Consider the following 16,021-nt stretch of genomic DNA (forward strand, 5'->3'; position numbering starts at 1 on the left):
TATTGTGTACTCATATGCTGACACTCTGGGCTATGAACAATTAAAACACAATTACTTTCTCATTCTTCAGTCCAGAAGTTTAGCCTTACTCCCTGTAAGACTCTCTGACATTGGATGCCTACTTCTTGCCTTCTACCAATCCAAGCACCTGACAAAACCATTCACTCCCACTGCCTCATTTGTGAATTGGAGGGGACACATTAAAATTCCTCCAGAAAGACCACTGGCCTTCCACCATCACTCAGGTGCTGTCTGGTGCAGCTGAAGAGAATGTATATGTTTTGACTTCTAATCCCTTCTTGTATCCCCTAGAGCCTCCTAAATGTTGGACATATGGGTGCATTTTTATAATTATAATCTTATCCACTGAGAATAGTCTTGAGAATATTTCATAGACTTGAACTGAGTTTATATAATGTCAGTATTTTCATTCTTCTTCCTAGCCGAATATTTCTCCTGAAATTTTATCCTCCATGTATAATCTTTCCTAGTAAGGCAGCAAGGATCTCTTAGGTGTGTTTGCTTTAGTGTTACACATTAGATTAAAGTCTGTGCCTACCTCATAAGCAGGAGGATCTGAGATCAAGCCCTAGTACAATCAAAACCAATGGCAACAACAACAACCTTGTACATTTCCTTAACATAGGCTAAAGAATTATGAAAATAATTGCAAGGCATAATGAATCGATCGTGATATATCTTTTCACTGATGTGAGGTTCATGGTAGATGGGTGGAAATTACAATATGGTAGCTTCTTCTTGTGGTGATTCAAAGACCTTGTGGTTAAGGGTGACATGTAACTCTGCCATCTTAAAAGCACAGTTTCCACATTTTCACATTGCAATAGTTCCATCTAAGCCACTGGAAGGCGTGGGGATCCTACAAAAATATAGTGACAATGTCAGGAGATATGGGAAGTATAGACTAAGATGACTAATCTGGCTAATATTTCCTTCAATCAGAATGATTCTAGAACAGACCATCCTGCACCCAGGAAAACCTTCAGTCCTGGGCAAAATTGGACAGCTGACCAGACTCCATTGGTATGACACTTCATCTTTACTCATATTCCCTTGGCTACGAGTCAACAAGTCACACCAAACTGCACAGGATACTGGGAAATGTAGTTTACTTTTGAACTCAACAAGCAGCCTCCCCCTAACAGAGAGCTCTCTGTATAGTTAGTGAATGTTGCTTCTAGCTATAAGCAATAAATCAGAGGTGCCTAAAAACTGATTGAATAGGAGAAATAGACACAGAGGACTCAGAAAACGATCCCAAATGAGACCTTTTATTAGGTTCTTCCTGAGTAAAGCCTTTATAAATGATTAGTAGCCATATGGACTTTAGTCTCTGCATTTCCTAACATAAACTAACTCTGGGCCAAAGTAGGAAGTCTCATGACCTAGAGTAAATGCTGCCATGTTACAAAATCTCATCCTTTTTCATTTGCCCATGAATCAAGGACTCATTTGGAGAAAGCCTATAGTTTCTACTTCATCTGTCTCCATGAAGATTTCAGGAATATGTTTATGACCTCTGTAAAAAACTTTGCCTGAATACTATCTTCTATCAGACACAATTTGAGCCATAGTACATATCAACTTATCCTGTGTATTTTTTGAAGTTCACTAGTGATTTTTAATTTTTGCTCTCTTTTTTCAGAACTTTTCTGAAATTTTTTAGTGAGTTACATTAATTTTATTTGTTATCTATAAAACATGCAATAAAAAACTCCATGCCATTTTAGCAAATGAATATAATGACTATATATATAGAAAGAGACATGTGTAAAGACATATGTTCACAAAATTTTATAGCTATTAGTGCTTATAATTAAATATTTTCCAAGTGAATACTCTTAATGAATACAATATCAAGTCTTGTCAGTTTGAATTAAAATAGATGCGATTTATTAGACTCAGAATAGGATGCCTTTGATTTGCTTTATTTTGCTAGTATGTTACTGTGAAATCTGCTTCCATTATGATCTTTCCAATTTCCTGCAATTACACAGAAATGGATAGCTAGAGATCTGCAACTTAAATGCATGAATTGTTTTAAAACATTTCTCTAAACCTTCTTCTTCTTGTTTCACAAGTTATAGTAGCTTTACCTTACTTTCATAATAATGTAATCCTATGAAACACAATTGCTAATGCAAACTTTATCCTCAAGAAGAATGCATTGGTATTTGATGGTTTAACTTGTCCTATATTAGTCATATCATAGGATCATTTGTTGTATGTTTCCTAGATGCCAGACACCATGCTAAACACTTCCATTCCATCATCTTGTGTATTATGCAATACTGGAAAACTTTAATTTCTTCTTGATTACAGAAGAGGAAATGAAGGCTGCCAGGGGTAAGTGTTTTGTATAGCACCAGGCTGCTTCCTGGTGCAGAATTGAAATTTAGCTCAAACACTGCCCTCTTTGAAATGTCTAGTTGTGTATTTTTTCCTGAAAGGTTCCAGAGAGAGAATCATGTTGTTCATTTTGTACTATATAATACCGAATTACAGAATAGTATAATTTGGAGGATACATTGAGAGGTAATACATACGCACTCCAGTAACCTGCTAGTTAAATAATTTCTGTGCTACAGTGTGTTTTCTTATTTCTTTTTTAAAATTGTATTAACAGTGTGAGGTATAGAGAGGTTACAGTTACATTCATCAAGTAGTGTGTGTACATTATTTCTTGAACGTTGTTACCTCTTCCCATGTTTTTCTCCCACTTTCCTTCCCGCACCAGTGTCTTCTTACTTCTTAAAGCATGTTTCCAAAGTTGTGTGTGTGCATGTATGTGTGTATGTGCTCTTGTGTGTCTGTGTGTATGTGGTTGTGTGTATATGTGTGTGTGGCTAATGTCAGACTCAGGAAGTATTTATTGGGCACTCAAGTACAGACACAGGAAATGAGGAAATATGCTTGGGTTCTTTTTCTCAAGGCTAGAGCTCTACCACCTGGTCTCAGCACCACTTCTGGCTTTTATTTTCTATGTATGTGGTACCAAGGAATCGAACCTGGGTCTTCCTGCATGCTAGACAAGCACTCTACCACTAGGCCAAACTCCAGGCCCATGAATCTTGTTTTACCTTTTAAATATTTATTCATGTATTTCTCTCTTTCATTATCATGTTCATCTTGTTTCATTTGATTCACTGGTTTTACTGAGATAACTACAACAGATCCTTGGCTCACTTCCTGTTTCCTAACTTGCTCCCAGTAGATTCCCAACTTGTGCTTTACAGCAAAAGTCTGACATATTATTCTATCCATTTAAATCCTTGAGTGGCGTCATGTAACAGAGATGGCAAGCTATCCTCCAAAATGTATGCTCCCCTTTCAAGGAGATAAAGTTATCTTCAGAAAACAGCATGTACATTTAGCAATTCCCTTCGTTTCTGGATGTGGATGTTGTGCTTAGCTCTTCCCAGTGGAAAATTAACAAAAGCTTGGTAGGTTACACACCCAGCATGGCTTTTTTTATTATTGTATTTTATCATCAGGTGAATGTATAGAGGGTTACAGTGTTAGGTAGTGGGTACATTACTCCTCGAACCTTGACCCTTCTCATGGTTTTTTTGGGGGGGTTGCTTATGGGGCTTGAACTCTGGGCCTGGGCTCTGTGTCTGAGCTCTTCAGCTCATGGCTACCGCTCTACCCTTTGAGCAACAGCCCCACTTCCCATTTTCTAGTGATTAATTGGAGATAGGAGTCTCACATTCTTTGGTGCCCAGGCTGGCTTTGAACCATGATCCTCAGATCTCAGCCTCCTGAGTAGCTAAGATAACAGGCATGAGCCATAGTGCCCATTCCCTTCTCATGTTTTGGTCCCCATTTCCCTCCACTCACCCCCTTCCAGTCATCTTGTTCTCCCCTTCTCTTCCCTATGTATAGTATACCAAGTAACAAAGTCAGATGCAGTAACCACATGAGATTAACCATAAGTGGATAAAAAAGAGAAAAGAAATAACTTCATATAGTATATTAAGAACACCAATCACTGTGACAAACTTCTCAGCATAGCTTTTAAGAAGTCAAAGTGGGGGCTGGGAGTTTGGCCTAGTGGTAAAGTGCTTCCCTAGCATGCAGGAAGACCCTGGTTCGATTCCTCAGTACCACATACATAGAAAAAGAAGTCAAAGTGGGGGCTGGGATGTAGCTCAGTGGCAAAGCACTTGCCTAGCAAGTGCAACATCCTGGGTTTGATCCCCAGTGCCAAAAAAGAAAAGACAAAAAAAATACAATTAAAAAAAAAAGAAGTCAAAGTGGTTTTCCATGCTGTCTTCTCTCCTCTAGTTATAAAAAAATAAGGAACTGGGGTTGATGGAACCACAACTAGAAGAAGGACAAATTCCTGAGTTACTATTATGCATCTATTCATTCACCTATTTATTTATGTACTCATACTTATTTGGTAGAAATCTGGCTGGAACTCAAGGCCTTCCAGTTGCTAGGTAAACACGCAGCCACTTGGACCATGCCACCAGTCCTTTACATTTTTCCAATACCTATCCACTGTGGTGATGTTGCTTGAATTTCCCTGGAATGTAAGCACTGGGAGGTATGAGGAAAGTATGAAGACACAGACAATGTCAAAGACTCTCAAACATATGACAACATGAAGGAATGGAATAATTCATTGGAAGGTTTCTGAGTTGTCTCCTGAAATCCAAGTTGGAATTGCACAATGAAGCTCAGGGTGAGGGAGGGTCAGCTCAGCTCTGAGTCCTCCAGAATGGATATCTGCAGTAACCTACACGACTCAGCTCCAATTATTTCCAGATTTCATGTGTATCTTCCATAATTTTTAGCCATCAGAAGGGCAGTGTGAATTCAATATACATTAGGAAATCCCCTGGAAGAAATAGACCTCTAACTAGACCTCCAATGAAACCTCAGTTTCTCCCTCCCTGTTAATAATGCCAGCAACTCAGATGATCAGTTCATCAATGGAATGATCTACAGATCATCTGAGCACTTCCCAAATGCGGCATCCACGTTTTTAACAGGTGAGTCTTTGAGAGACATTTTTGGTTCAAAACTTGACAACTATTATTTTTTTTTACTAATACATAACTTTTGTATAAACTCAGACTTAAAAAGGCTGGTGTTGAAGTAGGAGTAAATGGTTTTTCCTTATTAAAATAAGTAAATAAAAGAGTAGTAGCCAGGAATGATGGAACTGTTGGGGGAGAGAGGAAAATACCACTTAGGATACCTTAGGGTAGGTAGGTCTTACACAATTAGTTTAATGTGCAGCAGCACATCTTTATGCAAATTCCTATTTCTGTCTCTAAATCCTTAAGGAACTATTATAGTCTAATGCTATAACCATGGCTAGAACAGGTAAGATTGCATATTGTGGCTAAGTGTATCATTTTTGTCCTGCCTGTACAGCTTCTGTGATTATACTAGTTAGGTGTAGGGCTTATTAGAACAGACTTCTGGTTTATACCAACCTCCATCTATTACTGCCCAAGTTCATTGTTGTGATATTTGGCATTTTTTTACCAGTCCTGGGGCTTGAACTCAGGGCCTGAACATGGTCCTTGTGCTTTCCTCAAGGCTAGAGCTCTACTACTTGAGCCACAGCACCACTTCTGGCTTTTTCTATGTATATAGTACCGAGTAATTGAACCCAGGTCTTTGTGCATTTTAGGCAAGCACTCTACCACTAAAGCCAAACTCTTCGCCAGTATTTGGCATTTTTGTGCAAGTTTTTTCATCTGAAAAATGGAGACATTGACAGTGTCTAACTTATAAGGTTGTCATGAGAATTCAGTGAGTTAATAATTTAAAAACCTTAGAAATAATGGCAAGCCTTCTATCTGTATAAACAGCTGTCGCTTAGTGAGTTTCTATTGATTGTCATTCCCATGTGAGTTTAACTCAGTTATCTACTTAGACAATCTCAGATCTGAAGAGATAGTGTTTTAAAATTACCAGCACCTGAAAGCTCTGAAAAGAGAATGAACAAACATACTAACTATAGATGATTCATTAGTAAGTAAAATTTCATATTCCCAGAGGGCAGAAAAGAAAAGAAGAAGAGGTAGTCTTGCCCAGTGAAATGGAGCCAGATGGCTATGAAAAGAATAGAGACAGGAAAGAAGAAAGTACAAAGGAAGATAAATTGAAAGGCAAGATGAGTGGTGGGATTGGACAAAAGAGAATTGATTGGTGAAATCGCTTAAACTAGTTTTGTTCTCTGCAAGATGGAGCTGCACAGAGATAATACAGCATGTTGAGCAAATCCTTGAGCTTACCTCCTTTTCCTTCCATCCAGCCTCCCCGGATGTCTTTGTAATTTTAGCATATGGAGTTAGAATGATACCCAAATGTGAACAGTCTTAGAAATGTCAAGAATAGTGGCAGCAAGAGCTGCCAAACACCTTCTAAAAGGGAAACAATCATTCACCTTCAGCAGGGGTCGATTTCATACCTCATTCGTTTTTGATTATTCCTATTGTAAAGGTGATGTACAGAGGGGTTACAGTTACATAGGTCAGGTAATGAGTACATTACTTTTTGGACACTGTCATCCCTTCCCTCCATTTCTCCATTTTTTCTTCCCATTCCCACTTCCCCTGCACAAATCGTGTACTTTATTTTTGGCATAGTGCCTAGTATCACTGCTGCATTTATCACCCTTGGCCTCTCCATTTCTGGGTTTCCCCATTAGCCTCCCCCAAAAGGTAAACTTACAAGACAAAAGGTACTGAAAACATTAACAACAACAAATGGAATAAAACCCTCTTGTCATTTCTTGGAGTTCATTTAGATAGATGCCATTTTATGTGACGAAAGGCCATTGAGCCCTTGTGAGCCTCTCCTATGAATGTCCTCCTTTGGTCTCACTGTGTGAATGTCTAGAGGCCTGGATAATCTACCATGTCCAGTGCTTTACTTGCAGATTTATAGATACATTCTAGTGATGACAAATGAGAGAAGCCATGCAACTTGTGTTTCTTTGGGTCTAAGCAAAGCATACCTCATTCTTGAGTCACTGTAGGGATTCCATTGGCTGGAGTGTGCAAATTGAATTCTCTCCATCTATCAAAGTTTTGCCTCCTGCTGTACACTAAACTCTCCATTATTCTGACTAATCATTGGTACTTCAACTCTTCGAATAAGCAGATGGAAGATATGAGAACAAAAACCTTCTGTACATCCTCTAAGCAAGTTTAGAGTGTCAGCTGAAAGCAACACTGACTGAGGGATCTGTTTTTTCTCTAGATTTTGCCACCAATTGCCTCCCTTGTGTGAGATTCAGTGAGGTTTCAGATCCCTTCAGCTCTGAATCCTGTGAACGAGTGTTCCAGCATCGCAAATACATTCATGACAATACATTCTAGACTTTCAGCACCATTTCTCTATTTTTTCTGGAGTTTCATGCTGTGCTTGTGCCATGAAAGTCTATCGTTTTCCACTACCATTTGTGCAGTCTCTCCCTCCTTTACTTCCTACATCTGCTATGTGCCATAGTGTGCCCTGTTTGAAATGCTCATTCCTCTAGACTTCAAACTCAACCCAAATATAGCTGTTTTTTCTTCTCCAACCAGAGTTTTAGCTAGCTTAAAAAATAATTATTAATATATTCCTCATTTAGGTTGTCTATCTTTAGGGTTTAACCTAAAAGAAGGGTAGAATTCCAGTTGCTACAAATGATAGGAGGTATTTATATGAAATTGCAGCTTTTAGAACCTTGATTCACACACATAAGCAATTGCTTACATGTAATGTCTACTTGTATCAACTTAAAAACTCAATTCAGGAAATATCTCAAATAGCAGTCTTGTGTATTTTATCATTCTACACTGTGGAACCATAGAAGATATGTCAAAGAAATAAAGAATCTCTTCCCTTAAGAAAGTAAAAGCTTACTGAGAGCTACAGAAGTTTATTTATTTAATTTAAATTTTATTCTACTGTCAGGGTAATATACAGAGGGGTTACAATTACATACGTAAGATAGTAAATACATTCCTTCTTGAACATTGTTATCCTTTCCCATGTTTTTCTCCCGCTTTCCCTCCCCCATACCCCTTTCCCAATTGTAAAGTTATTTGCAATATATTGTCTTGTGAGCATTATTGTTATATTGCTTCACCCTTTGTCCTTTGTCTCATCATCTTGTTTTTTCCCTTCCCTTCCCTAATTCAGATAAACATATAAACCTACGTTCAAAACACCAGGTACTGGACTGGGAGTTTGGCCTAGTGGTAGTGTGCTTGCCTAGCATGCGCGAAGACTCAGGTTTGATTCCTTGGTACCACATACAGAGAAAAAAGTCGGAAGTGGTGCTGTGGCTCTAGTAGCAGAGCTCTAGCCTTGAAAAAGACCAAGGACAGTGCTCAGACTCTGAGTTTGAGCCCCAAAACACACAAAAAAGACACCAGGTACCAAAGTCAAAGTCAGATACAGTAACAACAGTGGATTAAACCACTGGAGAGGAAAAAAGCAACAATAAAGGGAAAAAGAAATACCTTCACATAGTACATTAGAAACAACAACCACAAAGATAATATAAACCTTTAGTTTTTTTGTTGTAAAATATATAACATAAAGCTTACCATTTGGCCTTTAATTTTTTTTATCATCTTTAAGTAGTTGTGCAAAGGACGTGCCATTTAACAAAGCAGTTTATGACTATAATGCATCTTGATCAGTGTCATCCCTTCCGTATTCCCACCCCCACGCTTCAATCCACCCCTTCCCTTTTCTTAATTTTGTGGTATACATAATGAATTCTCTACTGCATTGTCCTCTCTTCTCCCTTCATTCCTCTAACCGTCTCCTATGGGCCTCAACTCCCTTCCAAGTATGTATTTCCTGGTGCTAATGTTGTTAGCCTTTTAAAGTATATACCTCAGTAATATTAAGTAGACTCACTATGATACTTTTATTCATAATAATATGCACTTATTTTGAGTCATATGTTTGAATGTGCAAAATAATATCCCCTCACCTTGGAGAGCTCACATTCTAAGGGTGACTTGGACAAACAAATACACATTGTGGAATTGGTCAAGAATTTTAGAGCAGTCTGAAAGTCTTCTTTCTCTCCCCTCTTTCCATTCCCACACTGTTTCTAAAATAGTCTAAAGTAGATTGAAGAAATATGCACAATATAACATGGTGAAATGAATGGGAATTTGCTGGGGAACGAAGTGAGGTTAATCCATATAGAAGGTTAGTGCAGAAGATATCTGGCCTTGAGTATTGTAAACATGATATAGGTGATTTTCAAAATTTTATTATGAACCTCCTAAACCAAGCTTAGCAAGAAAGTAAGATCTATAATAAGATTGACAGTGCCCTGACTGTGACATAAAATAAAAAATGTATGTTCAAGCGCCCGAATTTTCTTGGTTCTGAGGCTAGAATAAAAGCTCTCCTGTGGTTTGTAATTGAAAAGATACTGTGTGATGTTATAAACATCTGTCGATACAATCAACATAATGATGAGTTTTATGGACCATCTTTTATTAATAAGTTTCAACCAGGTTCATGGCATTTCCCAAAAGGAAAATTCAGTAGAAATAGTGTATTTCCAGTGCTCAGCAATGCAATGTGATAATTTGTTCTAATCCAGAAATAGATTTTAGACAATCTGGAGTAAACTGAGATGTTGGTCTTTATAGTTCTTTGTTTGTTGTTGTTATTAAAATGAAATTTTTTTCCATAGTTCTTTAAGTGGCTGGAGGATCTTGACATTTCCCAGGCTAAATTTCTTTACCTCCCCAATCACTTTATTTTAGTGTGTCTTGCAAGGTTAGCATCCTGTATGCTTGCCTACAATGTGAGATAAGTAGTGCTGTTTAAGTAGTGCTATGTATTTTGTGATAATGAAGCCCAACTATCTCTGTGCATGAGAATGTTAGTCTCTCTTCCCAAAGTAGTATTAAGTAGAAGCTAAAAAGAGATGACTTCTTAGTCTTTACCTGATCTGTCAGAAAGCTGTATTTTTTCCTAATATTTTGTCTCAATGTGAAAGATACCATGATTTATGATGGTATCTATTAGGTAAATAGAAAAGACCAGTGTTTCTATAAGGTCATGAGGATTAGCTCCTCGTATTCATTTTACACGGGATTAATATCCAGGACAAATGAAGAATCCATAAACATTAGCACCCAAGAGCAAATAATTCAGTTAATAAGTGGGAAGGTAAATCATAAGAAATACCAATGGACAATAAATAAATGAAATGATGTTTAATATCTTTAGCTATCTGGTAAATAAAAATCAAAACTACATTACCCCATGACAATGGCTATCAAGAAAACAAGCAATAACTATTGCTTTGATTTAGGGAAAGATTTCTTAGATGCTCCATGTCAATGTATAGTCGAGCCAGTATGAAACTCAATACAGAATTTCCTAAAACAACCTGTAAACAAAACTACCATATGATTCAGCAATATCACTACTGGGTATATATGTAAAGGAGTCTACATAAGTATACAATAGAGACATCTATACATTCATGTATATTATGGTACTTTAGTAGCTTTATATTATCAAACTAAACCTACAAATGAATGAATAAGAAAAAATATAGAGAGTTTTATTTAGTCATAAAAAAGAATGAAATGTTTGCAGAAAAATAGATGGAACTGCAAAATCATCATGTTATGTAAAATAAGTTAAATTCAGATCTAAAAATAAAACTCTAGGGCCAGGAGTTTAGCCTAGTGGTAGAGTGCTTGCCTAACATGCACGAAGACTGGGGTTTGATTCCTCAGTATCACATACATAGAAAAAAGCCAGAAATCATGCTGTGGCTCAAGTGATAGAGCTCTAGCTTTGAGAAAGCCCAAGGAAAGTGCCCAGGCCCTGAGTTCAAGACCCAGGACTGGCAAAATAAAATAAAATAAAACAAAAAAACCTCTACTTTTCCGCCAATATGTAGAATCTAGGTTTAAAAAGACTGTGAAAGTAGAAGATGGTAGAAGGAAGACAATTTTGGAAGAGAAGGGTAACCAGAAGGTGGGTGGAGGAGGAAAAGAGAAGCTAAAAGGAGGATATCTATGATAAAAGTGCACTATATATATTTATGTGTACATGTGTATGTGTGTTCATATAAGTACATGTATGAAAATGTCAATGAAACCTACTTTTCACAATGAGATTTAGTTTATCAGTATTGGGTTTTGCTGTTGAGCATTTTCAGTGTGAGGAAATTCCTTGTTTTGGCAGGCTTGGTGAGTAACAAGCCATGGCTTGAGGACTTTCTTCTTGTTCTTATATAGGCCTTGCTTATGTGTAAAATTTTCAGTCAACGTGAGAAGAATGCAGGTGAAGGAATGTGAGATTGCTTTCTCATATATATATATATATATATATATATATATATATATTTTAACATGGTTTAATAGCAGTGGCTAGGCTTAGTGACAACATCTAGTAGCAGCTCAGTTACATGGCCAGGGAAGAATTTGGCAATACCCTCAATTGCTTCTTTCAGAACTATTTCTCTGTTTTGAGTTTTTTATGTATGTTTTGGGTCCTATACTCCAGCCTTCTGAGTTAACTAATATCATTAGAATTCATCCCTATCTTCTTCATTTCTTTCTTTCTCTCCCTCTTTTTCATTCTCCTTTCTTTTCCTTTCCTTTCCTTTCCTGTCCTGTCCTTTCATTTCCTCTCCTTTTTCCTTGTATCTTCATTTGAAAATTGAACTCCAACCTACCAATATTATTTGGTCTTACATTTGTATTAGCCTCATTTATCTTGACTCTAACATATAGTGTTACCTGATTTCTTCCTTAGATTCATATCTATCTATCTATCTATCTATCTATCTATCTATCTATCTATCTATCACACTTATCACTTTCATTTTTTTCCATAGGAAGCTACAATATCTGCTGTGGTCATAGACAATACCAAGTATGCCTTAAAATATCCTCTCAAGAGGTGTAAGAAGATGCAAAAACTGTAGTCAACTCTTGAGTATGGACTTCTTGCATTTCTCTGTTATCTAGAAATGGGCTAGCTGAGAAGGGAAGAAGGGAAAGGAATCAAAATCCACTTTAGTCCATTTTGCCACTTTTTAGGCACTCTGGAAAAATGCTTTCTGAGGAATTACCTGGAATTGTTGTCTACCAAGAAGATCTTGGCAGTCTGGACATTAAACTTTTTCTGAGCTGTTCATAAGCATATGTAACTAGCAAGAAAATAGGAGTCATTCTAGAATTCTAATTATGAAAATTTCTGAATGACTACAGAGCTAGAGCACCAGAACATTATGAAGGTTATGAAAACAGTATGGAATTTTTTCTAGTGCTTATTTCCATGATTTTTCTGTTTTTAAAAAAAATAAGATTTATTACTTATTTTTGTTAATTCTGGAATGAGGGTTTGTGGGGATGATACTAATGAGTGTCAAAAGTTAATGAACTATCTTAGATATGTGTATTTAGGAATTTTTATTAAATCATTTTCAGAATGTTGTATTCTTTTATGTTGAAGGTAAAGCTGATGAAGGTAATCTTCCATCAAAAATACTAAAATGTAGATTTACTTCATATAACTAGCATATCATGTTGCTTTAATTTTTCTTTTTGTTCTGTTTAGAATTTGATACTTAGGAAAAGACTCACTTCCATCCCACTGGATTTTACATCTACCATTACTACTGTTTATTAATGTGTGCATTATCATAAAAAACACATTCTAAACATGGATGTTTCTAGGATTGTAATGTGTAATAACAAGAGAATTTAGAGCTATCCATTACATAAGAAAAATTTATATCATCTTCAGGAAATGTTGCTGTTGGTTTAAAAATTATAATTATTTATTTGAAAATAAGTTTCAAACTTGATACTCAGGGCTCTCTTATGTTCAATATTACAGCAGAATAATTAGTTTGAAAGAGAATATCCATCAATATTGTCATCTTCATACTTTTTCACATAGGAATGCTTACTTATTTTTTAAAAAGAGTTGCTACCTTGTGTCCATTGGCAATGGGTCTATTTGTCCAAAGTTAGTCTTGTAAATTTGATTTGGTGTTCAACATCTTATTTAGATAATGCACAATCACCTGGTGATTATATTTTGTGTCTGAAAGGTATCTGAGGTGGTACTAAGAGCACCAAGCCTATGAAAGCTATATTTCAAAAAAAAAGAACAGCCTTTCCAAGTGTTCTCCCTCACATTTTTTGTGGATTATGGGGCTTGAACTCCTGGGGGCTGTCCATGGGCTCTTCAGCTCAAGGCTACCACCCTACCTTTGAGCCAAGCCCCACTTCCCATTTTCTAGAGGTTAATTGAAGATAAGAGTCTCAAGTCCTTTTGTGCCTAGGCTGGCTTTGAATCTTGATCCTCAGATCTTAGCCTCCTGAATAGCTAGGATTACAGGGGTGAGCCTCTACACCAGCTTTTTATCTGGTCTGAGTCACTTTCTCCTTCATCAGACACAACCAAGAAACTAATATCCTTTCTAGCCTTGCAGAGTTCATCCACTAGTGGAAAATCTTGACAGATACAAGGTACACTCTATGTTCTATTTTGAGCCCACGAAAATAGAAATGTATATTCTAGTTTCTAGAACCAAAGAAAGAAAACAGTCTAGAGTAGAGAAAATCTTGAAGCTGACTTCATGACTGTCCTCAAATCCTCAGACAAGGGGTGGAAATGATAGGTGTAGTTAAGTATTCCTTCTGATACTTGGGTGTGATCAGGCTTCCTCCTACCACAGCTGCCATTTTCTTAATGTTCCACAACTGACCTAACCAGGAAACCCTGCTTGGATCACCTTTAATGTACACAAAGTTCTTCAAATCCAGCTGTAATTTATGCCCCTGAAACTTCCTGTGTTGCTTTTTTCAATTTTTATTTTTGCTTTTTCCTGGTCCTGGGACTTAAAACTCAGGGGCTGGTCTCTGTCTCTGAGCCTTTTTGTGCTCAAGGGTAGTGCTATACTACTTGAGCTACAGAGCCACTTCCAGCTTTAGCTGAGTAGTTTATTGGAGATAAGAATCTCACAGACTTTCCTGCCAGGGCTGGCCTCAAACTATGACCCTCCTGAGTAGCCAGGATAACAGGAGTGCCTGCCTGGTAACCTCCTGTTCTTTATTCCAGTTTTATGCCTTATGGTCTAAACAAGTCTATAACTTTCCCTTCTCCATTCAACATGACTTATGACTATCCCTATGGTGAAAGACTGGGTTGCATTTCTCCAAGTGGATTGCTTTACAGGATTGGGAGAGAAGATACTGACATAGTCTTTAGAAGCTAGACAGCCACAGAAGCATGGCTTCCAGTGGATTTGTCTATACCTCACATGCAAGGAGTCAGGGAAGGCTATCTTGAACTGATGTTAATTAAATCCACCGGAGGAGGGGTGCCAGTTGTCTAGGAAGGAGACACTGCTTGAGCACAAAGGAAAGCAGGTGTTAGGTTGTGGGACAGAAATGAACCCGGGAAAGTATAAAGAAGTCCGTTTGACTAAAGTATGAGAGCAAGGTGGAGGGATGAAAGAAGTGACTGGAAAATGGTAGAATTTAGTCATCTGGTCACTAGTGTAAATTTCATCGCATGAGTGGCTTTTGAACATGATTAATTTATTCCTGAATTAATTCATCCACTTATTCAACTGTTACATGTTGAGATCCCTCTGTGTGCAGAATACTCTCCTGAAGAATGGAAGAAGGCTTTGCCCCTTCCACTGTGAGAATGAAGACAATTCTCAGCAACCAGACCATCGACATTCCACATCGCTTTGAAGGACGCAAGGTGATGGTGAAGGACCCCCTCGAACCCTGCAGAGGGATTTAAACCACATCAATGTACAACTCAGTCTCCTCGGAAAGAAAAAGAAAAGGCTCCCAGTTGAGAACCAGAAAGGAACAGACCACCTGTAGTCAGGCACAGTACATGATCAAAGGTGTTACTCTGGGTTTTCTCTACAAGATGAGGTCTGGGTATGCTCACTTCCCTATCAACGTCAGTATTCAGGAGAATGGTTCTTTAGCTCAAATCTGAAACTTCTTGGGTGAGAAATACATCCGAAGAGTTCGGACGTGGACTGATGTTGCTCGATCAGTATCTAAAGCCCAGAAAGATGAATTGCGTTTTGAGGGAACTGATACTGAACATGTCTCAAATTCAGCTGCTTGGATTCAGCAAGCAACAACAGTTAATCTCATATTGTTACTGTATCTGACTTTGTTGCCTAGTATATTGTATATATGTTTATTTGATTAATTGAAATAGGAAAGGGAAGGGGAGAAAACAAGATGATTGGGAGGGGGTGGGAGAGGGAAATGGGGATAAAAACATGAGAAGGGGTATCGATGTGTGAAAAGTAATGTACCTACTACCTGCCGAATGTAACTGTAACCCCTCTGTACATTACAATAAAAAATAAATTAAAAAAAAACAAGGATATCAGAAAATGTTTGGACCATATCTATGTTTCTGAAAAAGGAACAATGCAACAGGCTAATGAATCATGAATCATATGTAACTTAACCCATCGTCAGAAATATCATCCAGTCTGTGTGACTTCAATGATGCAATAAAAGAATTTGATTAAAAAAAATAAAAAGAATGGAAGGAGCCAGGCTCTGGTGTTTCATGTCTGTAATCCTAGCTACTCAGGAGGCTGAGATCTGAGGATCACAGTTCAAAGCCAGCCAGGGCACAAAAAGTCTGTGAAATCCTTATTTCCAATTAACCGCCAGAAAAACTGAAAGTAGCACTGTGGCTCAAGTAGTAGAGCACTAGCCTTGAGATGAAATGCTCAGGGACAGCGCCCAGGCCCAGAGTTCAAGCCACACAACCGACATAAAAAAGAAAAAAATGGAAGAAGGAAATAAAACAAAGTTTTTTGCCCTAATGAAACTTACATTCTAATTAGGGATTGAGAGTCAAAACCAAACAAAGATAAACACAACAACAAGTAAATGGAATGTGTAGTCTGTCAGAAGGAGATGGCATCTGTAGAGAAAACTAAAGCAAGAAAGAGAATGGAAGGGTGAGGAATCTGGAACTT

The 16,021-nt window shown here is 37.5% G+C and overlaps 1 pseudogene; it reads left to right on the plus strand.

Annotated features, from left to right (window-relative positions):
- The first annotated feature begins 14,700 nt into the window (after nucleotides 1-14,700).
- LOC150059741 (large ribosomal subunit protein uL6 pseudogene) lies at nucleotides 14,701-15,482 on the plus strand (annotated as a pseudogene).
- The last annotated feature ends 539 nt before the right edge of the window (nucleotides 15,483-16,021 follow it).

Source organism: Megascapheus bottae, chromosome 8 (assembly GCF_031878675.1).
Source record: "Megascapheus bottae isolate mThoBot1 chromosome 8, mThoBot2.hap1, whole genome shotgun sequence".
Lineage (NCBI taxonomy): Eukaryota > Metazoa > Chordata > Mammalia > Rodentia > Geomyidae > Megascapheus > Megascapheus bottae.